The sequence below is a fragment of the Calypte anna genome, chromosome 1 (assembly GCF_003957555.1).
Source record: "Calypte anna isolate BGI_N300 chromosome 1, bCalAnn1_v1.p, whole genome shotgun sequence".
Classification (NCBI taxonomy): domain Eukaryota; kingdom Metazoa; phylum Chordata; class Aves; order Apodiformes; family Trochilidae; genus Calypte; species Calypte anna.
In genome coordinates, this window is record NC_044244.1 from 101,688,486 (window position 1) to 101,712,335 (window position 23,850).

The following is a 23,850-nucleotide window of genomic DNA, read 5'->3' on the forward strand; positions in this document are numbered from 1 at the left end:
ATAAAGCATGTGTCTGCTTTGTTTCTTAGTATTCCTGACTAAATTATCTTTACAGTATGAATGCACATAATGTGACCTTTTAAAACTCACTCTAGGCAAAATTGACATCTGAGAAAATCTTTTATTCTGTTCTTTATGGATTGTTCTAAGTCTAGACCAAATCTGAACACAGCTGAATGAAATTTTAAGAACAATTGCTGTACATATGCTTGAGTGTCCTTAATTTTTTATAGTTTGATAGATAGTATTTTTACTCAATTTCTTCACAAGGGAAGTAACTTGACATTCTTAAATTTCAATGTCTTGACAGAGTTTACAATGAATAATAGTGGCAAAAGCTGTCTTTAAAAATTTTTTATCATAGGGATAGAATAAAGTAACATAGTTTAGTTTTATCGCCTCCTAGAAATTCAAGGAATACTTGAAAATATGCTTGCTAAAGTAAATTAGCCTGATTTAAAACAGAGAGAGTCAAAGCCAGTGAGATAGTGTATGCTGTGGATGTTAGCCCATTCACTACTCTAGATATGTAGTGTATGTTTGAGTCTGATCTCATTGGTGGAAGCTCAGACTGGAGAAAAGAAACCACGTAAAAACTCAAAGAAAACTTCTTTTAAACAGTAATTTATAGATTGATTAACCTGAACTACAACTCTTCATGTTGTGTTTTTTTGTAGATTTATGCAAGTATTACAGAATTTCCCCATAGTCATGGCCAGCAGTTAGTAGCCTCTTTTTACCTGTAAAAATTTCCTCATAGATCCATGTTTGGATTTATTTTATCAGATTTTGTAAACATGATACAACAGAGTTTTCTGCTATCTTCTTTCTATCTCTTGAAGAGAAAATAAATATTTCTTGTAAACTCAAACCAGAAAAGAGCAATACTGATAACTCATATTTTTTCTAAAAAAAAAAAAAAAAAATCCACTGGTTTTCTAGCACAAAATGTACACTGGAGGGAACTAAGAGAGATGACTGCTTCAGCAGGTATTTTTCAGAAAAAGATGGCTTTTGCTTAAAGGTTGATAAATCTAGATGGGAAAATTCAAAGCAGTTCATTCTTGTAGCAGACTTTACTCAAGAGAATATCTATGCTTAACCTGCCAGTTTTTCTATCGGTGCTGATATCCAGGGCACAACATCCTCTGTACAGTAGTTAACATACAAAGATACACAAACGTGCCGCTGGCTGACAGGCAGTTTTGGGCTTTAGTGGCATCCGAGTCAGATAAGTGTGGGACAAGGTCTGCAACACTTTCTGTGAGCTGTTTGCCCTATTGTGTGGGAATTACACCTGAGTTCATCATATGGGAAGAAGTTACCCTTAACAGGTGAGGATAGAATCCAAGAGACCAGAGCTGGAGGAAACTAGAGGGGAAGGAGAAAAATCTCTCCAAAAGATTCCCTATTTTTTGTCTTTCTCTCTCCCAGTCACCATGTCTTTGTGACATATCTCACAGGATGATGCATCTCACTGAATGAGAGTAATAAAAAAAGAGTTTTGGAAGAGACCATCAACCAGGATGTAGAGAGACTTTCAAAGTTGTTCAATGTTTTGAATGAGCACCTTCTTATTTTATAATGCTGTATCTTATAGCTTTATAATAACTTTCATCTGGTTTATGCTGTCGGTAAGAGAGAATGTGGCTTTTCTTTGCATCATCTATAGGTGACCTGATAATATGTAATTTTGTTTATAGTAAGGGCTAGTAAGTGCTATAGATTATATGTCAGTATGGATCAAGGGTCAGGCCTTATCTTGCACTTACTATTGCACTTAACTTACACCCTTACTATAGACAAAGAAGGAAATGTAAGTTTAGAATATAATCTGAGGGAGAGAAACAGAGAGACATGAAAATACCTTTACTCTTTCATTTTACAGTTACAGAACAGGAAAGGACAATTAAAAACAACCTCCACCAAAAAATAGACAAAAACCCCAAACAAACAAAAAACCAAAACAAAATGAATAAAACTAAAAACTATGAATAAAAGAAAAACACCAACAAAAAACCCCAAACAAGCAGCAAACCAAACAAATGAAAATCATGCATGGCGTTGTGTGATGACCCTGACGCACAGGGCTGAAAAAAACCTCCAGAAAAAAAGGATGGACTTTTAAAGGTTCTAAGACAGAGAAAAAGCCCTGCTAAAATATGTTAAAATAAGTTAAAATAAATAATAATTTTTAAAAGTTAAAATATATTTTTGTACTATATATGTACATATATACATGTATATATGTATATGCACTATATATATATACTACATATATTTATGTAGTATGTGTTACATAATTTGTTTTTTAGAATAACGATTTGATACATTAAACTTCATGTTTCTATTTCAGTTCTAGTACTTATTGCAACTGCTTTTTACAAAGAATGACCATCATGCTTACAAAAGTATTTATATTAGAATTTAGTGGTAGGAAAAATTCCCAAATACAATAGCAGATAGTGTTGAGTATTTGATTTCGAGATGGCAGCCCCTTAAACATGCCAAAGTAAGGAGGAATGAAGATATCACACCTGTAAAAGACTTCACCAACAATGACAATTAAAAGCAGACTGCAAAATATATGTATAATGAATTATATGCATAAATACTATATAAAAATCTGTATAAGTGAACAGTTGTCAATTTGTACCAAAACCAAGAAGACACAAAATTTCCTTATATAAAAACACTGAAAGGAAGGCAGTGCTTAAAATTGCTTTTAAAAAACCATGAGCTGAAATAGAAGAAGAGTGCAATTCCAAAAGCAAAATCAGTCACAAATAAGTCTGGAACCTGCTACAGAATAGAGTGCCTGACCCTGGAGATAAAACTTTGAGATTTTTTTTTTTCCTGTTATACTTCCTTGTTCATTTAATTATAGTTTAGATTTAGCTACAGCTTTATCTGTTTCAAAACCTAATTTCATAAAGTTCCTTTTAGGCAAGATGCTGAATTTGCCACTGAATCTGCTGCTTTGAACTTTCCCAATTCTATTCTCTACTCCAGTTCTCAATGCAGTAATTTAACTTTATTTTCTGTCACCTTCAAAAATAATGATTGATTTCCCTTTCACGTCTTGCTTTTTTTAACTGTGAGTCTCAATTTACTATAAAGTCTTGCAAATGTAGGTAAGTAAAAAACTGAATTTCCTTATCCTAATTTTTCCATGTTTTAATCTCTTTTTCTGGGCTATCAGCATCATTTCACCCCATCATCTACACAGCATCAGAGAAAGCTGCTTCCTATAGCAGCAAAATTATAATTTAAATGTGATATACATGATATTTTGGAGCAGATGGGTTTTATTGTGTGTCTCCTTGGTCTGAATTTGAATGAACCACTGAGTCATGCAACTACTGGGATGTTTGCAACAGTTGCTTGTTGATTTTTATTTTTTTTTTTTTTTTTGGCCATTTGAGGCTGAGAGCATTTTTGATTTCTTCATTATACATTGGAGGGATGTCACTGATTTGATTTGTGATAATGTCCAGTCATTCTGTTAATGCTTGAGTCAAACACAGTGTAAATATCTGGCTTTTTACATCTACAGCACTTCTAATTGACATTTGCTTAATCAGTACATTTATCTCAAATTGAGGGTTCTCAAAATGACATAGCTATATCCAAGGAAATAGAGATTTATAAAATGTGAGGTTCTTAATCCTTATTTTAGCAGTTTTAGAAACCAAGAGGACAAAGTATATTTCAGCAAAATAATAACTGCAGTATTTTTTATGAGCATATTAATCCACAATGTTCAGTATTAGTTGTTAGATGAGGCAGAGATTGGCTCTACTGATTGTTTTATGACAAAATACAGGATCAGGGTTTTTTTCTTCCCTGCATGGGAAGTAGAAAGCCTGGGACAATACTGCCCAAATCCTGCTCTGCTACATAGCTCTGCTGCAATCTCCATATAAAAAAAGAAGTCTGTTCTTAAGAGGCTCTTGGCACACAACTACTGAATGGTTTTGGCTGTCTCTGCCCCTTCACAGACAAGTCCTAGGATAAGATTTTCCGTCTAAGTAACCACTTATGTTACTATGTAATGTTACAAGAAAGAGATAATGAACTTACTACTGCTTCCTAGTATGTTTCCTGAGTGATTCCATGTTCCGTTTTGCAACGAATTAGTGCTTTTCCTTTAAAATAGATGCACATTAATGTGTTAATTATGAAAATCTCTTGTTTCTTTACCTGCTATCTGGCCAGCAGGTCAGTATCTTGTTCTCTGACTACTGCAATGCCTGCTGTCCACCCTGAGACATTAGGTTGGCTGCTTCAGTGTGGTTCCTCATAACGAAGCAGTATTACCTTATTGACATTGCTCTTGCATACGTATTCTGGAATATGGGCCAGCTGTGCCAGTTCAACAAATGTGAGGGGCATTGTTTCAGATGGGTAGGGATTCTGAATTTTCTCTGTAATCGTTCCAAGTGTTCCACAGCAGAAATTGTTCTGCTGGCTAAATTGACAAAAATTAACAAGCTATGGACTCCCTCCATAATACACACCTACTTTCACCCTAGATTCCTTGGAACTTCAAAGCTCAAGCAAAAACAGTAAATGAGGACTATAGCCTCTCTCATATTGCTTGTTATCTGGCTTTATCTTAGACCACATACGTCATCATCTTCTGGTGCCCTAGCTTGTCACTATATTCACTTATTCTAAAAGTGAAACATCAAAAGTAAGTGCACCACGAGTCTGCATTCTGGAGGTTCTTTTCTAAAATTAATTGAAAACCCACCTTGTCCTTTTTCTAGACAAGAGTTTTTCTCTAAAATCCATTTCACAGTGAGTGTTTTCTGTGGAAAAGAAACAAACAAAAAAACCTGGCCTTTGGGAAACCCCAGCTACATTTTAGCTGGAATGGAAAGGCAGAAACAAATGAGCACATCAATTTTGATTCACATCAGTGAGGTTTGCCCATGACTGTTTGAAAAGTATGGCATATTCTGTAAGTATGTTGTTATGTAAACATGTACAATGTAGTTGCAGAAATTATCAGCTCCAGGTACCCTCAGTTCCTTGCCCATACTAGTTTAGCTTAAACAGAAGATATCCTGTAGTTGCACACTTAGAGTTAAGTGGATAAAGCAGTGTTCATACATTTTAGGAATAAAATGAGCATCTAGATAAGCTGAGAGTTGTTTTTTATTGTGTAATACACCTGCATCCAGAGACAGAAAGCTCTCCTGCCTTAATATGAAATAATTTCTATGCTAAAATAGTTCAGAAGAATCTCTGATGTGAATTCATGTTCTTACTTCCACAAAGGTTAGAATGGACCATATGAACAAAACAGGAGGGGCATAGTCCTTGTTCCCTAGGATAAAGAGCTTGCTCCCTAAGTCTCCTTTTTAATTTCTTTTTTTTTTAAATAGCTTTCATTTTCTTGTGTAAATCAATGCACAAACTGTAGAGTATGAGTCATGCACTCCACAACACAATCACTGCATCTTTCTTTGAATACTGTTACAATCATAGTCTGTTGTCATATATATAATGGAAACAAAAAAATACTAATGAAAGCAGCCAAAAAATGTTCAGAAGTATGGATAAATTCAAATTCATGCAAATGCAGCTATCCTGAATTAACTTTTCCACATCGCTACCTAGAAGAAAAAGTTTATTCCACATGTGTCTGATTGTCAGCTCTGTATTTTAATTAAAATACCTTTCGCTTCCCATTCTGTATTAAAAAGAATGTTTCTGCACAAGTATCTTTGATGAACAGTTATAGTCAGTCTTTGACAGTAACTATACAGTGATAGATGCTCTCTGTTATTCCCTGCTACCCTCTCCGGTGAAGATGAAGAAGGGAATAAGGGAGAGAGAAAAAAAAATTGGATAGATTTAATGAGGTAGGAATAACAAATTACAAATGTATATACTAATATGTAGATATGGAGATTGCCCTCCTCAGCTGGTAATTACTTCTGGGCAGTAGATGGGGATGCCCAAGTCCAGGGCCTCAGTGACAGTCTGCAGCAGTCTTAGAGCAACCAGGCTGGTCCTGCTTGGAAAGGCAGAAGCTAACCCATATAGTTGTAACAGGTTCTCTGATGAGGAGCAGGAGCAGGAGCAGGAGCAGGAGCAGGAGCAGGAGCAGGAGCAGGAGCAGGAGCAGGAGCAGGAGCAGGAGCAGGAGCAGGAGCAGGAGCAGGAGCAGGAGCAGGAGCAGGAGCAGGAGCAGGAGCAGGAGCAGGAGCAGGAGCAGGATAATCCATCTGACACACCAGCCAGAAACACCACCAGAGGGCTTTCTTGGGAGCCTTTTTATACAAAGCACCATGGGAAGAAATATTGTGATTGCTTTGTTTGGGTCCTCTGACCCATGCTCTCCTCCCCACAGGCTCAGCTGCTCCCCATTATAATTGCCACATCAGCATGATGGCTGTTGCTGCTGGTGTCCCAGGCAGGGTTTTTCTATCCTGATCCTCTCAAACCAGAACAATCAGAAATGTGCTCCCATCAGCTAGGCAAACTTTCATGGTAATAAATTTATTTTTTCCTCTTTCGTAAAAAGCCTTCTGTCCTGTGTAGGTCAGATGTCTGCCATTTATAATAGTTCAGAAGATTTATGTGGAACAAAAGTTTTATGATTCATTACAATGAAACCAGTAGCAAGACTCTAGTCTAGAATTTGTTCTGTTTCTAAATATGAAATAGTAAGATTTTTTTAAAGTACTCAGTGCTCTACATTCAGTTAAGGCATGGATATAAGTTCAGTTGGTTGAACAATGAACTGAAAAAAGACTTGATAACTGAATGATCACTAGATAAAAGCCCATATGCTGACTTCTTCAATTTCCCCCAGATTTTTAGCATCAATTTGAAGGAACTGGAAAATACAGATTTGATGGAGGAACCACTCTACGGGTAAAGAACTGGCTGTATGGTTTCACTCAAAGATTTAGATAAACAGCTCAATGTCAAAATGGAGACCAGTCTTGAGTGGTGTACCTCGAGGGTCTGTACTGAAACCAGTATTATTAAACATCTTTTGAGCCACATGGGCAGTGGAACTCAGTGCACCTTCAGCAAGTTTGCTAACAACACCAAGCTGTGAGGTACAGTTGACACACTGGAGGAATGGGATGCCATCCAGACGGACATTGACAGGCATGCCGAACTCATGAAGTTCAATAAGACAAAGTGCAAGGCCCTGCACCTGTGTCATGGCAATCCCAAACACAAATAAATGGCAAGACGAGAATGAATTGACAACAACCATGAGGAGATGGACTTGGGGATATTGGTTGATGTAAAGCTCAACATGAGTTAGCAATGTGCTCCAAACTGTATGCATACACTGAGGTCATTTATAGAAACGAGTGGAATTATGGGGAAAATAAGAAGTTTCACAAATGAATCCTAGATAGATGGTGATTTGTGGAGGCTCTCTTTTTTTATAGTAAAGTGCCATTGCATCCAATTAAATAATGCAACTAAAATTATAATGAGAATTATGTATATGATATATAATTATTATTTATTCACAGGTCTCAATCCTTTGGATGAATTAATTTATTTAACTGAAGTTGGATTTATCATCAAGAGATAAATGGAGCATAGGTTTTTTTCTAGTTTTCTGATGCAAAGCAGCTAATTTAAAGAAAAATTGCAAGTATACATAAGCATAATTTAGGAACGACAGCTTCATGGTTTAATATCACAGGACAGAAACATATGGAGCCTTATGAAAAGTCTGTTTGTGAGTTTAGAGGCATTATACAGTAAATCACCTAAATGTGAAAAAATCATTCTAGAATTAGGCAAAAAAATTTAACCTACTCTACAAAATTAGTAATTTAAAGCCACTGTGTTGCTGGAAGAAAAACATAGGTGAAACATGAGTGTCCTTTCCTCTTCTCTTAATAAGCATGCTGCACTTAGAATTTAGCTGTAAAAACAGTTTTCTTTTTTCTATCAGAAGGCAACTGCACATTCCAAATCATCTGGTTTATATCCTTCATGGTCCCTGGCAAAGGGAAAACCACTTGAATCTGACAACAAAAGTAGTAATAATCAAATCAATCAAATCAAATAATCATAATCAAAGTAGTGATTCCTTTCCCATTACCCTCAATATTTTTTTGCTATTTTGTACAAAAATATCAGTCAAGCAATAGCATTTTGAGCACTCATGTCTGCCTGCATGCGGCACAGAGAGAGGTCTGCTCATCCCTACATCTCAAGAACAGAGCAATTTGTATGTTAGAGAGGAATAACACAAGCAGCAGTCACCCTTCAGCAGTGAACACTGGCTTTAAGCATCTGGGACAAGTGGTTGCCATTGAATTAGGAGAGCTCCTCAAAACATCCCTGTTAAGCTAAAATCAGTAAATTATATTTTGCATTCTATGAAAATGAAGACCATACAAACTCCATTAAAATGGAGTTTTAAACTCCAATTAAAATTGGCCAAGTGACTGACTGTTTGTTACATCTTCATTCCTCCAATTTTATCACGCTTGTGAATGTGTGTGGCATAGAAAAGTGTTCTTTAATCAAGTTTTGTGATCCTTTCATGGACCACATTCTGTTCTCATAGGTTGCATCTAGCAAATAGGTCACTAACTCTCTGTGTATGTGCATGCATGCACATAAGACTGTGTGCACATGAAAGTTTGTTTCTAGACATCTGTAGGAAGCTACTGAGCATTCACAGCATTTTTTTTAATCTGGATCAGAATGAATGCCTGTCAATGGTTCTGATAAAAGACAGGAAACTCCCATTCATCATCAATCCAGATGCTGCTGTCACCAGCTCATTTGCTGCTTCCTTTCTCCCCTCCAGGAGAGGGCTTGGGAGAAGACAGTGAAATTAGTCTGAATAAGAAACAATATATTGAAATAGAGCAAAAGACAGTTCAAGCATGAGAGTGATTTTGTTAATTAAAAATAAGAATGCTAGCAAATCACACTGTATTTTATTGTATATAACTTCTGTGAAGCACTTCTACCACTGTTTCATCTACCAGTGCAAATTTTGCTCCCACCTTTCCCCTTCTGCCTGGCACAGCCATGGAAGCAGGAAGTGTCCACAGTTATCCTGTATGGAGAAAAGGCACCTGTTACTCTTACCCTTGAGAAATAAAGGAAATAAATAACAATTTAAAAAAATATTAAAAAACGCTATCTCTCAGAATGAAGAGAGCATCTGGTTTCCTTCATCATGAATTTTTAAGAAGAAAACTTAAGGAGTGAAAATGTAATTAGAGACAAGGTCACATTTTCACTGAGGCAAGTAAAGAGAAAATTAAAAAAACTAACTCCTTTAAGTGATTACCTTTGTTTCATTAAATTGCAGGAAGGTACTTCATTGAGATCATTTACAGCTAAAGATTGAAAAAGTAAGACTGAGCAGTCTTAATACACTCTTCCCACTCAGAGCACTCTCAGACTAAATAATCAGCTCACTTAACAGTATGACAAGATAGTTTTAAATATGCTGACTCATTGCTGTGTGAAAAATGTGAATATGTAAAGTATCTCTTTGTGACTAGTAACCTACCCATTTTCTTAAATGTACATTGTTATAAGAAAAGAAAAAAAGTAAAGTGTAACAGCAGAGATATACACACTCCTCATAGCTTTGCATTATAGATTATTTCAGAGAATAAAAATTTTTAAATAAATCAACAAATTATTTTGTTAAGAACATTGCCAACAGGGAATATACTGATAGAGCAGACAGTGCCAGGATAAATTCTTTAATGGCTTACACTGTTTTACTTCCTATTTACAAAAGATCTTTCTAACTGAAGTCAAGATAATTAAAAGATACACAACTAGTTTAAACCAGTCAACTAAGTACTCATATAATCAATGGAAAGGCAAAAGGAGAGTTGTCCTTGTTTAAGATGTGTCCAAAACAGTTTGGATTACTTAGCTTCAAGAAAAGACTCTGCTTCAGTGTGACCTAGAAAGAGAAAAAAGGTGATTAACTTAGAAAAAACAATAGCTAATGTCTGAGTAGCTTTGATAGGTTATGGCTTTTAAAAAGTGACAGGGGAAAAACTTTTTACATTTGTACCTGACAAAAAAATTATATGTGTTATGGATGTATGCCTTAGATCAGAATTGATCCAACAACATGAATTGTGAGATGTATAACATGTAGAAGATATTTCATGTTGAATGATAGATCCTAAAGGCAAGCTGAAGGAGAGTGAAATTGTTTTAGGAATAAGTTGTTCCAGAACCAACAGACATCAGTCGTTTAGGCAGCTGGAGACAACTAGAATATGGTACTGCTCGATGTTAAAAAAAAACCCTGTCTCTTAATAGATGTTGGAAAGAATTCTCTCAATTGCTTGCCCTTGTCCTTATAGGGAATTATAAGTTCCTAAATGTGTGCTGAAAACATAATACAACAGAGAGGCACCAGTCCCAGAGGCTCCTAGAGTGTGTAGAAGATAACTTCCTGACACAGATGGTGAGGGTGCCAACTAGGGAAGGCACCTTCTCCTTGTCAATTGAGATGGACTTGTGGAGGATGTGACAGCTGGAGGCCATCTTAGGCATAGCAGCCACAAAATGATAAAGTTCTCTGTTCCTGTAGAAGTAATGAGTCCAACAGCCACCTTGGACTTTGAGCAGGCGGACTATAACCTGTTTCAGAGACAGCTTGACAGAATGCCTTGGGAGGAAGTCTCAAAGGACTCAAGTTGCTCTATGGGAGGTTTAGATTGGACATTAGAAGGAAATTATTCACTGAAAGGGTAATTAGATATTGCAACAGGCTGAATCACCATCTCTGGAGATATTCAGAGGACATCTAGATGTAGTGCTTGGGAGTATGGTTTAGCAGTGGATTCAGCAGAGTTGAAGTTAAAAGTTGGACTGGACAATCTTACAAGACTTTTCCAACTAGAATGATCCTTGTCTTGGAGCAAAGGAGGATAAATCTCTGCCTTCTTAGCCCAGTAACGCAAAGTAAATTAATATTTGGAAAGACACTTAGGTAAATGCAGTGAAAGAAAGGAGAAAAACTGTTATCCTGTTCAGATTTTTCAGAGGCGGGAAAAAAAATAATTTTATACAAAGTGAATATTTCTAGTGGTTTAAAGATTTCTCTATTCAAAATGGAGTGCCAGCATGCACTTCTATTTTGTTAAAATGTTATTATGTTTAATTATTAAATGCATAGCTGTAAACAAGCTTAGAAGGTCATGAGATAACTGCACAGGTGTGTTACAAAGAATATTTCATTGATGTAAAAATCAAGATCATCACTAATTATTTATGACACATATTGTAGAACCATCAAGCTGCTTATTTTTAATGCAGAGGTTGACATTACACCCGCATTTTGTAACACTTGACTGAAAAGGAATTGGTGGCAGTGGTTTTAGAGTTTGTCCCTATTAATCAATATCCCAATTGCCATCTGCATTTCAAAAATCACAAACTATTTCTCAAAGCTTCTTCATGCTGAAATCTCCATTTCCCCTTTCAGCCAGCTGCAGAGATATCTGGTGCCTCAAAATAAGTGTTTTGATGTTAAAAATGCTGTTGAGTAGAGCTGAACAAGACATATTTACAACATTGAAAACAATTAAATACAAGTGCTGCAGTAATTCAGAGATCACTGGAAGAGCACTAGTGAAGCATCAAGCATGTTACAGCATAGTGAATCTTTTTCTTTTTAATAAGTTCATTGCTTTCAGAAATAACATGACAAGTGTTGACACAAGTCTTGACACATTAACTAGGAGGTATTAAAGTCCTTGTGTGCCTTGTGTGACTTAACATTTGAATATTGAGACACAATATGCTGTCAGGAATTTTTCTGTCATCCTGGGGTATATACTAATTTTGTGTGATTGCACCAAAGCATTTCTGACCTTTTGAAATTGTTGTGTTTATATCACTGTCTGGAACTTCATAAATTCACACATACGCATGTGTGTGTAAAAACTTGCAATAAGTCCTTGAAGTGTAATGTCTACTATTTAAAAAGACTTTATAGACAAAATTCCCATATAAGACATGGTTGACCTCAACAGGCTGCTAGTTTTCCACCAAGGCTCTATCTCACACTCCTCAGTAGGACCAGAGGATAAAATCAAATTTAAAAGCTCATGGGTAAGATAAGGACAACTCACCAAGTTCTGTCATGGGTAAAAAAACCGTGACTTGGGGAAATTAATTTAATTTAATGCCAGTCAAAACCAGAGTAGGATAGTGAGAAACAAAACCAAAACTAAAATCATCTTCTTCTCAAAACTTTTCTTCCCAGGTCTGCCTCCTCTTATCATCTCCAGGAAGCATAGAGGGGTGGGGAATAGGGCTTACAGTCAGTAATTACTCTCTCCCAGCTGCTGCACAGTGAATCTTTAGTCGTGTAAATATTTTATGACAGAGGGCCCACCGTCACTGATGGGCTGAGCTTTGGCCAGAGGCAGGTCCATCTCAGAGCTGGCTGGCTCTAGCTTGGTTCAACATGGGGGAGCCCCTGGCAACTTCTCCCCGAAGCCACCACTGAAGCCCCTCTGCTACCAAAACCTTGCTACTTAACCCAAATACACCAGTTCTGCCAGATTTTATTGATTTTGGCGTAGAGAAAGCAACTGTAAGAAGAGAAAATGTTTTGTCATTGAAATTGTATTTTATTTCTTCACTAAAATAACAAACTAGTAGATGGCTGAATTTTTGGAACCTAGACAGCGTCAACCAAGAGCAATAGAGTTCAGTTCTTATTGATATTAAATGTGCTTGCACTACACAATAAATATTGTACAGCCAGTCTCCCATCCAAAGATGAATACTGTATGTGTGATTGTTTAGCCACTCTGGAATTCAAACATACTAATTTTATCACTCAAGAAATTTACCTTGGGCAGCACCACGACTTAAGCAAGACATACAAATGAAACATCTTTATCTTTGATATTGTAGAAAACCCTGGCCATCCTAGTGAAATTTTTACTGTACTTACCTGTTCTGGTAGATTCATTTGAGAGAAGTCTTTTGACTAGATTATTCTATATGACTATTTATTATCCTTAGTGTGAAAAAATGAGTAAAACCTAGAACTAAAGATTTCTTAACTAACTTTAGCAACTGTACTAAGGAGCAAACTGTAGCAGTTTTTGTTCACAAACACTGAGACGTAATGAGTAATCATTTCAAGGAGAAAAAAAAGTGCTTTTTCATTTTTTTGAATGTAGGTGCATATCAACACTTCATGGACTTTAGGAATGAATTTTTACTGGGGTTTTTTTGAGTAGAATTCAAAGAGAACTTTGATAATACGTATAAAAACCTTAAATACATTCAGAGCCTGTAAGCTAACCCGACACCTAGGGAGAGCACCACAAGGAAGAAGGGGCTGGATAATAGCATCAGATAACTGCACAGTATCTATATGGTGATCTTTCCATTCTATTCCTACTATGCAGAGAGGGATTGTTCTCCCATAGTTTCAATGATAGACTAACAGTTCTGCTATCAAGTGCTTTTATTTAAACAGACTCTCTTTAGCTCTGCTGAATGTGCCAGAATTTCACTCTGCTGTAGAGTAGTACAAAACCTGTCTACCCTTTACTGATACACCTCTTGAAGATCTTTGGCCTAAAGGAGTCTGCAATGAATCCTATATCGATCTCAGAATAAAGATTTAGTTTAGGTTCAAAAGAGCAGATAACCAAAAAGGAAAAAGCCTAAGTGCTAACCAAGTGATAGTCCAAAAATTTAGATCTTCATGTCAAAGTACATTATGCCTCAAATACGTTTCTGCATTGCTCTGTTGTCCATGTAGAGCTTACTGGAGAGCAACAGAATGAAATGCCTGAAAATGACAAGAACGAGAAAACTACTGTAATTTGGCTTGCTGTCAGAGTCATCTTAGCTATTTTGATGTGGTTTCAGTTTAAGTGGATTGACAGCTTCCACTGTTTCTTTAATGGACTGCACTATAATAGTTTGTGTTGTGTAAGGTCACCCCACTCATGCTGGAAGATACAATAACACTATTCAAGGAGAAATGCCTTGAGTTTTTGCAAGATCAGGCAAGTTGACCATGCAGCAAACTCACAGAGAACTCACAGCACTTTGTGAGGCTGCATATCCTCCCAATTAAGCCTGTCTAAGATACCTTAAAACACCCTGAGAGATGGTCCTGTAAATAGCATATTTACTGGGACTGGCAGATTGCATGTGTCCTGATGCAATTTCAGCTGCTCTCATGACTCTCCATCAGCTGATGCATTGTCATAGATGAAAAAGTCAGTAGCCAGGCTGTAAAAAATAAATGCTTCAAAGCACTGTGAGAAACATAAGAGCAAGAAAAAGATATACACTATTGTCTTAATATAAAGGCATGAATGAAAAAACACTTCCCCAAAATTCTGTTGTCAGGTTGTAAAAATCATTTAAAATGGCTAAAGGTGTACTGCAAGCTTCCCCCAGTTCCAATATGGGAAGCTGGATGCACCTCTGTGAATAACATATTCAAAAAAGGGAAAATGAAACTGCAAAAATATTTTAAAAATGAACTGGAGAGAAAAGGGGGAGGTGAGAGAGCAACACTAGAGAAAAGATACCAAGGTCAATGACGAAGAAAGGAGAAAGGTGTCTGGACAGAGATTTCCCCACATCCCATAGTGAGATGGCAGCTGTGCCCCTGCAGCCCATACAGGAGCACGGTGGGGTAGTTGTTGAAGGACCCCGGTGGGGTAAATGTGTATTTGTAGCCCCTGAAGTGTCACAGGTGAGAAGACATGAAGCTGTAGCCTGTGCAGATATGGAGAGGGGCAAATGTGGATCTGGAGCCACGTAGGACCCCAGGTCAGAGGAGGTGACTTCTTGAAGCAGGCCATGACTCTGTGGGTAACCCATGCTAAAGCAGTCTGATCCTGAGGGACTGCACCTGCTGGGAGGGACTCGTGTCAGAGGGTTGTGAAAGACTCTTCCATGAGGGGAAGCCCACAGTGGAGTGGGGGAAGGATGTGAGGAGTTCTTCCCTGAGCAGGAAAGAGCAGCAGAAACAATGTGTACTGAACCTAAACCCCCATTCCTTGTCCCCCTGTGTGGTTGGTCAGGGTGTTGGGGAGCAGTGAAGCAATTTGGGTAAAAGAAAGAGTGAGGCATCAGGGGTGAAGGTTTTAAGATCTGGTCATGTTTTCTCTTTGTAGATTAAATTAGGATTTTTTTTTCCTTCCCAGACCGGGCCTGTTTTTTGCCCATTACTATGACTGAGGAATGAAAACATCCTTTTCTTTGTCTCAATTATTGAGACCTCAGGTGTATTTTCTCTTCCCAGCCCCACAGTGGGGGTGGGGGTTGAGTGACCAGAAACTTGGTTGATGCCAGCTGGGCCTAAATCTTGACAAGTTAGTGAAAAATAGATCACCTCTGTTTAAACTAAGAGCAGCATACACAGCTGTCCCCTGAGATTCACCCACCTGCCACTGAATACCAGTGGTTCATGGAAAAGGTTCTTGTTTGTGAAGCAACACTTACTTCTTTTCAAAATTGACCTTTAATGGAAACCCTTTTGAAATGAAGGGCTCAGCAGCCACAAAGCCAAAGGAGGCAGAATGAAACACAGCCTTGTTCCTTCAAAAGCTGTGCCTCAGTGCAGAAAGGTATTTAAAGTTATCTGATCTTGTTAAAAAGTACACAGGAGGGGATATTACTCTTAGTTCTGTTCCTAGTGTTTTTATTTTACACTGATTTTTGTTGGGTGAAACACTTCAGCATGACTGAGAGCTCCCTTAGGTCAGTGCTGCAGTTTGCAATAAGGTTCCCTTTTTATTCTTTTTTTGTTCCCCTTTTGTCTTGTACATTCCCAGGAGCAACAGGATTCTGAGTCAACAGGATTAGAAAAGATGCACACACACAGCACACGCACACATACATACACAAAAACAATATAAATCCACAATATAAACTGAGACTAAGGTTTTGTCTGGGAAAACAGGCTTAATCATATAACCCTCAGTCAATACTGAAAAATGTTAAACAGGGGGGAAAGACGAAGTAAAATTTCCTGTGTGTTTTTACCCATCAATTGTAGCAGTCATAATAATATTTTATTAGTGTTATGATGTTGAGATGTCATTACTTAATAATTAATATATTTCTAGAAAATGGGTGGACTCTTAGAGGTGTCCAACAGATTTTTAATCTGGCATGTAGTATTTTCATTAAGCAACTGCCATATCCTCTGCCTTCACCCTTGTTCTGGGTTCTGGTTACCTACTTTCTCAGCAAGCCATAATGAGCTATTGTACAGGAAAGTTTAACTACCTTGTCTGAAAAGAAAATAGTCCACTACTCACTTCATGTGACAAGGCATCGTCTGTGATTTCTAGTGATGTGTGGCAAGAGCATGCCCTGAGATTGCTGACCAGATCAGTGAATGTGGATTGAAGAATACTTGATTTATGGATTCTGATTCAGAGATTTACAACATATGACTTAGCCTGACAATACAGATGTAGCTCCAAAAATATTAATAGCATAATTCCTGGAGCAATGAACAGAAAGAGACAAGGCCTCCACAGGATCTGGTTAGCTTCACATTTAAATGGATCTTAGGATCAGAATTTTATATTTGGGAATTTTTCCTAAATTTATTTTTTTGTAAATAATATATATTTATATAAATAGATTTAAAATAAGTCCTTAATTGTGTTTTTTAAAAAAATCTTAAACAGCTAGTATGCTTACTCAGTTTTGTGGTTGCTGGTAAAGCAAACAACTGAAAACCATCAAAACAAATATTTGCTGCACCCTAACCTAAGCCTAACATGGAGTTTTTTCTAGCTGGTTTTTTTTTTTTTTTTTCAGGTGTATGCACATACAAAAGAGTACATTACAGCAGGAGACTATTCATGTGGAATGCTATTCAATAGCACTTAAAACTTAAAAAAAATGAAACATAAAAGCATATTTTAATTATTTTTACAGTGAAATTTAATGAGATTAGAAACCCTAGCTCATACACAAAACACATTTCCTAGCACTTGTATCATGAGTATCTGATTTACTGTTGAGGTTTTCTTACAAGCTTTGACTCTTACACATGGGAGGATTGGAAGGATAATGCTAAATATATACTTTCAAAAATCAATACATTCAAACATCACAAACAGTTTTCAAAGAGCTGTAAAAGATATTAATAAGAGCTACATGGAGAGATTAAAGGAATATTTTCTGTGGATGGTTCTTTAGACTGCTCTTAGCTTCAGTAACTGGAGCTCTATTATTTCGACACTATGGGATCATATCCACATTGGGCCTAAACTGGCACAATGCCACTAACACCAGGAAAGATAACCATATATTTATACTTCTCAAGAGTCTAGACAGCCACTGTTTATACATTGATTTCCAGGGACAGGATTTTTTTTCTTTCCATTCCTCTCATGCACAATATTGTGATGTATGCATGGGATGTCTACAGTGTGATCTCTTACGAAGAAGTAATTTATCTAACTTTATTAATCTTCCTCAGGAATGTGTACCTGGAGAGAAGAAATGCTTTTCTTCCATCACAGATACATAATGATACATCACAGATATATCTTTGAAATTCAGTCTTTAGAGAAAGCCCTTTTTTGTACTCTACAGGGTCATCCTGTGAGCAACAAAGTCCACAAATAAAAGGGTGCCACACAGCCCCCAGGTAATCTGTTCAACAATGACAGTTTTGTTCTTCTTCCTAATTTAACACAGTTCAGTATGCTAAGATTCTGAGATTTAATCATTCTTAACAATTGACTAAAATGATTCCCACTGAGATTTGAAAAGCAAGAGCAACCAAAACATAGGTCTAAATCAATGTGTGGCCTGCAAGCAGGCTGAAAATGTGAAAAAGTTGGAATGTTTAGTTTATAATGAGGATAAAATCTGAAAGTGTTAGGAAGTTTTTTAATTATATAGACCTGCTTAAGTCTCTAACTTTTAAATGTTCCCTAGAATACTTCTACAAAATAAAGGTCTAAATAGTTATTCTGTTGGTAGCTTTGAGATCGTAGGCACTGAGTCGAATTATATTAATTTATCCTTCATGAAAACTTGAAAGAAAAAAAAAATCCATGGATTTATTTAACTGAGTAAGATAAGAATCTTCACTATATTATGAATTCTCTGTATATCACTTCATCAAGCTATAAAATCTATATAGAATGTATATTTTTACTTCTAACTAAAATGTCTAGCAGGTGTTAAGAATATATTTAAGCATTTTACTAGAAGAATTCTTTTAATTGCTCTAAGCAGTTTGCTGATTCTTATCCCCAAAATGTGATTTTCGGTGGAAAAAGCTTAGGGAAAGAAATACCTGTTGGAAGTCTGTGATCAGGTATTGTTGACAGATGAAAAAGAGATGTTTTTATATAGCAAAGCAGCTATAGCCAGTCATTTGGCAGCTCAAGACAAGCAGAACTAAAAGCTTTGTAAGGCAGGAGGAATCTTGACTGTTCTCTTTCTATCTATCAGATTTCTTTAGCAGACCCCTGTATAGCACTTTCTTCCTAGAACAGCATTTATTCCTAGAGGGCTTCTGCAATATCTCTTTGGTTATTGGATCCTAAACCAAAGATATGGATGAGTGGCTGATGCTTTTGGCAAAAGCAAACTATAGCATAATATAAACTAGACGAATACATGGTCAAAGGATGTACCTCCCTTCTGCTTCTGCTGTCCTGAGATGAGAGTGTCAAAATCATGAGATCATAAACTTCATTGCTTTCAGCATGTCAAAATCTTTAACTGTTAAAAAAAAAATAAAAGAAACAAAACAAAACAAAACAACAAACAAAAAACAAACAAAAAAAAACAACAAAAAAAGAGAAGATCTGAGAGAATTTGAGGTGTTTGAAGAAACAGTAAATTACAGATTCCTTCAATTTTAACAAAGAAATTAAATACAGTGTTTAGTTCATCCTATAATGTCATGTTATAATACACTTCTTGTCATGTGGGATGTACAAAGTACTGAGAATTGCACAAGAAAAATAACAAAATGAAATATTCCTTTGAATACAGCTTTTTGTAATTCTTTTGCAGGAAATCATAAGTCTGTAAATCTGTCTTATTTTTCTTTGAATTCATGAGGATATAGGACATTTTAATTTGTTCTAACCAGAACAGAAATCTTCTAGGAGAAAAACAAGTCATCTAGGAACACAGCAATATACACTTCAGATAGCTCTAACTTGAACTTCTAACACTATATAAAGTATTAAGATTGGAATTACTTGCTGTAACTATTTTAGTAGGATACTGTGCAAGATGATGCATGCCTCAAGATGCAGAAACGTTTTACCATAAAGTTTAATAAAACTGAGTTACTCTTGCTGTGTTCAATTGGAAATTGAAGAATTTTCTTTATGAAACAGGTGTTCTACAGCAGCTTTTAATCATTTATAACAGAAGCAAATACTTCATTTGATTTAATATATTTTGCACAAGAATTAAAGCAGTCATGATTCATTAATGTGATATACAGACAAGAGCATAAGCCTTCCGCTCTGGTGGTGTCACTTTAAAGAAGACAAAAGCCAATGAAAGAGTCCAAGTGGGTGCAATCAAAGTCAGAGATTTGCAAATATGGCTTATAAAGATAAATCAATAAAAAGTTACTGGTTAATTGAAGGGAAAGTGAAGAGGGAGATTAAAAAAATCATATACATGAAAAGCTGTTGCAAGGAGGGGAAGATTAATTTATCTTCCACGCTCATGGAAAATAAAATCAAAATGAGATTATGTAGGATCTGCAAAGTTAGAATTAGTGTAATTTTTCAATGGTAAGATCAGTGAGGACTAAAGAGCATTTGGCTGAAGGAATCTATGGGCTTTCAATGAACAGAAGCTCTTTGAGAGCAACAGATGTCCAGAATAATACAGTTATAGAGGATGTTCTCCGCACAAGCTGGAGATGGTTTCCTTTAGTCTTTTTGAAATGGGGATATTATGTGCATAATGAAAAGAGTGAGGATGATTTAGCTCTACAATAAACACTGGAAACCAAAAAAATCTAAATTTTAATTGTTTCATCTAAATAAAACCTGATACTAATAGAACCTGAGATCTTAATTCCCACTTTTTAAAATATGAAAGGACTGATGTCACATCTGCTACCCAAGCCAATCCTACAGAACACAATGGAACCTGCAAAAGGGTTGTGGAGTATAAAGCTTCTTCCTTACAGTCAGTATAATGCCTGACTTGGAGATTAGTTTTCATGCTTGCTAAGGGTTTTCTTGTTAGTTTTTATTAATCTATAATCAAACTGTTGAATTTTGTCTCTATTTTCCGGATAAAGGTCTTTGCATCATACAAGTTTAATAAAGAGCCCAAAAAGCAAGGCAAATTATCCTAACATCCTTACAAATACTTTTTAGTATGGCAGAAAAGTTATTTGCTTTTCAAAATAAAATTTATATTGATTACATGTAGGTGATTAAACTCATTATCTTTTCAAAACAGAATGCTTCCATTTGCAGGTCTCAGAGTTTATGAATACAAATTGGAAAGGGAGGAAAAGCAGTGGGTAGGTAACTGGTGATGGTTCATTTCTTCTGACACTAGGGTTAGTAAAACATCAATTTTTGGTAAATTATACCTGACATTATTGATGAAACAGAGAAAATGACAAGAAATTCTAATATCTATTTCATTTATTTAATAGATTCATAGACTTTTCAGGCACGAGCAAGGATCATTGTGATCACATCATCTGACTGCTCCTATTAAATAGGCCATATGACTTCCTTGAATTAACTTCAGTAACTGAATCGGAATATAAATTGTTCTATTATTTTAAAATGTGAATTATTTCTGATCTGAATATGTCTACATCTCCCATATGCTATAATTCATGGCACAGTTTCTAGATAGATTTGAGAAACATCTCAGTAAATTTTTATTCCTTATATTATTTCCTATCAGTTGAAATCAAATCACACTTACCAAGTGCGGGAACGGATGTAAAGTTTGTGAATTTTTTTTCCTGTGGAGTCTTAGTATTTGTGCAAATTTCATATCCCTATTGGTATTTTCTGCTTTTATCTATTACCTTTATGTGTCAGTTTTGAGGTCAAATTCAGAGGAGAAATGACACAGAATTGAAAGAAACAAACAAATTACTGAAAGTTTATTTTAGAGTGAAAGTAAAGTAATGGAGCAGAAACTAAGAATAATCTCTGCAAACTGCTAAATAAACATCAGATCAGCTAGCCTAAAACGTATATTGATTTTATCAGTCAGTTTCAGGAAATTAGTCTTTTTAAATATTGGATTCTCACTGTGGGGGTGTCCCTGTTGGAAGGACAGACAGTTTGACATCACCACATGACTGAATGTGACTGAATGTGTTTAGATGACACTAAGGAAAAATCATAACACTTTTACTTAGAGACAATACCTAATAATTAGCCAGATTTATCTTGATTGGCTGGGACAATATAGACAACCAGGGACAGCATGAAAAGATGCACAAGGATGCTGCAGGACAGATGAATGGTAGCATCACTCAGGAGTGTTGTGTATGTACAGAGAACTCCTGTGGGAACCCAGACATCCAGAATGCTCCACAGAAATCTCACACACCTATTGGATCACACAGCATCCTTTTGGGCCAAACAATGGGAAAAAGTATAGGAGTAAAAAGCAAAGGATCCCATCCTTGGGAGAGGCAATGTACACAGATGTATGCTTGTTTTTTTCTCTGAGAAGGGCTTCACCTAGAGCAGCAGCTAACCCTTTCACTACTCTGTGATCCTGTCATAACTCCATTATCCTTGTCCTCTTTTGCTAGCGGGAATAAAAGGCTGCATGCATCACCAATTTAAAGATATGTCCAGAGTTTTCATTTCCCTTCCTGCAATGCTCTCAAGTCACTCTCAAACAGCAGGCATGATCAAGAAGAGATAGAGCTCAGCTGTACTAAAATAAAAGGGAATGAGCAGAGGGATATCACACACATTAAAGAGACATAAACAACAAGACAGTATACAGTAGAAGACATCCTGTGCTCAAGAGATCCAGCTGAAATCTAAGAAAGTTGAGAGAAAAATTGACATTCTGAGTAGAAACCAAAGCAAAATTATTCTGCCCAAAACATCTGCAATCCAGTGGGCAACATATTTTGGTTATTCCACATCCATTTAAATAATTACAGATTACAAGGAAGGCCATAACTAAGGTGGTCAGTGATGACTCTGGAAGCAAGGGTAGCCCAGCTATGAGGTGCTGTATCTGAAAAGGGACACCAATGCCTGTACCAAGCCTTTTAGAAAGAACAGAATTGGCAGAATTTCACAGAGCAGGAAGAGCCTGAGCATAAAAAGGTCTACTCTGATAAGCATCCAGCTGTGAAGAGCTGAGTGCTATAGACACAGTTCTTAACCTTTACTTTTTAAATTTATAGTTTGAGTTCCCTGCATTCCTCATGCTTCTTTAATAATTCTCCTGGCTTTCCCTTAATACTCTCCAATTTATTAAGACCCTTTCTGAATTGTGGATTTCAGAACTAGAAGCAACAGCCACACAGGGAGAATTGCAGAGGCAGCATAACTCATTTTTATTCAGTGTTCTCATGTTTGTGCCTCGCATCTGCCTGTTTCATGTGTAATTGTACTGAGTGTTCATGTTCCTACTACTTTTTGCACCTTTTTAAGAGCAGTTGCTCTTCAAAACAGCATTTGTACCTTCATAGTGTGGCTTCTAGATCAAAATGTGACCTGGCTACACTCAATTGCAAGTTGTGTATTTACACTACACTTACCAGACAACCTACTGTTTTGCTGAAGGGATACAGGCTAGTTTTATGGTACTAATACAAGGACCTGGGAAAGCGTGTTAGGACCCTGACAGATCTAGGGCACAGAACAGAAAGGAATCAGTATCCCTTCCTCTTCCTTCCATACCCCATAAAAGCCAGGAGGATAGGAAGCCTCCTAGCTTCCTGCTCCTTTCTTCCTTGCTGCTTTGCTGTGCTCAGAGGTTTTGGAGAGACATTTGTGTTCTTTCTTATCGGCTTGCTATATTCTCTACAAGATCTGAATCTATTGGGTACTGGCAGGAGCCTTGGACCCTATTCCTGAGTCAGTCTGCCATGAGAGACCTTGAGCCCCTTATATTAGAGATCACGTTTTGTATATATTTGTATATTTGTTTCTTATTCCATGTTACTATCATTACCCTGTTCTACTAAAAGTGTTTACATTTTAACTTCCAGCCTTTAAGTCTCCCTTATTCCCCTTTTACCTTCCTCTGGAAAGGTGAAGGGAAGAAATAGAAAATAATTCTGTTCTCTGGGTTTTGCTTTGCCTTGACCACTAAACAGAGATACCTACATTTTCCTGCTAAATACTACTTCTCTAGCATTCCTTTATGTGTGTATGTGCACATATGCTGTAAATTTAGTCGATAAAAGTTTTGTTTTACTCCAAGTCATTGATAACAATATTAAGCAGCAAAAGGTCAAGGTCTGATCCTTAAAGACCTTGCAAACATCAGTAAGAAAGGCAGTGTTTAATCAATACAAACTGTTCTATTGATTTTTGCATCATCTATATTCGTGATCAAAATATCAGGGTGCAGCAAACTAAATGGTTTACAGAAATGGAAGTGATAAATTGCACAATTACTGTTATCAATGGAACTTACATGTAAAAGAAAAGTCAGTATCTGTTTAGAACTCATAAACCCAGCCTGCCCAGTATTATTACATATCAAATTTTTACTTTTTGGATGTTATATACTTATGTAAAAATGCCAAACCACCTAGATGCTGTACATTCAGGACTTCATATACCAAGCTCAGCATGGTAATGATGTTCAGTCATCATTAGCACTTTCAGGCAAACTGCAAAA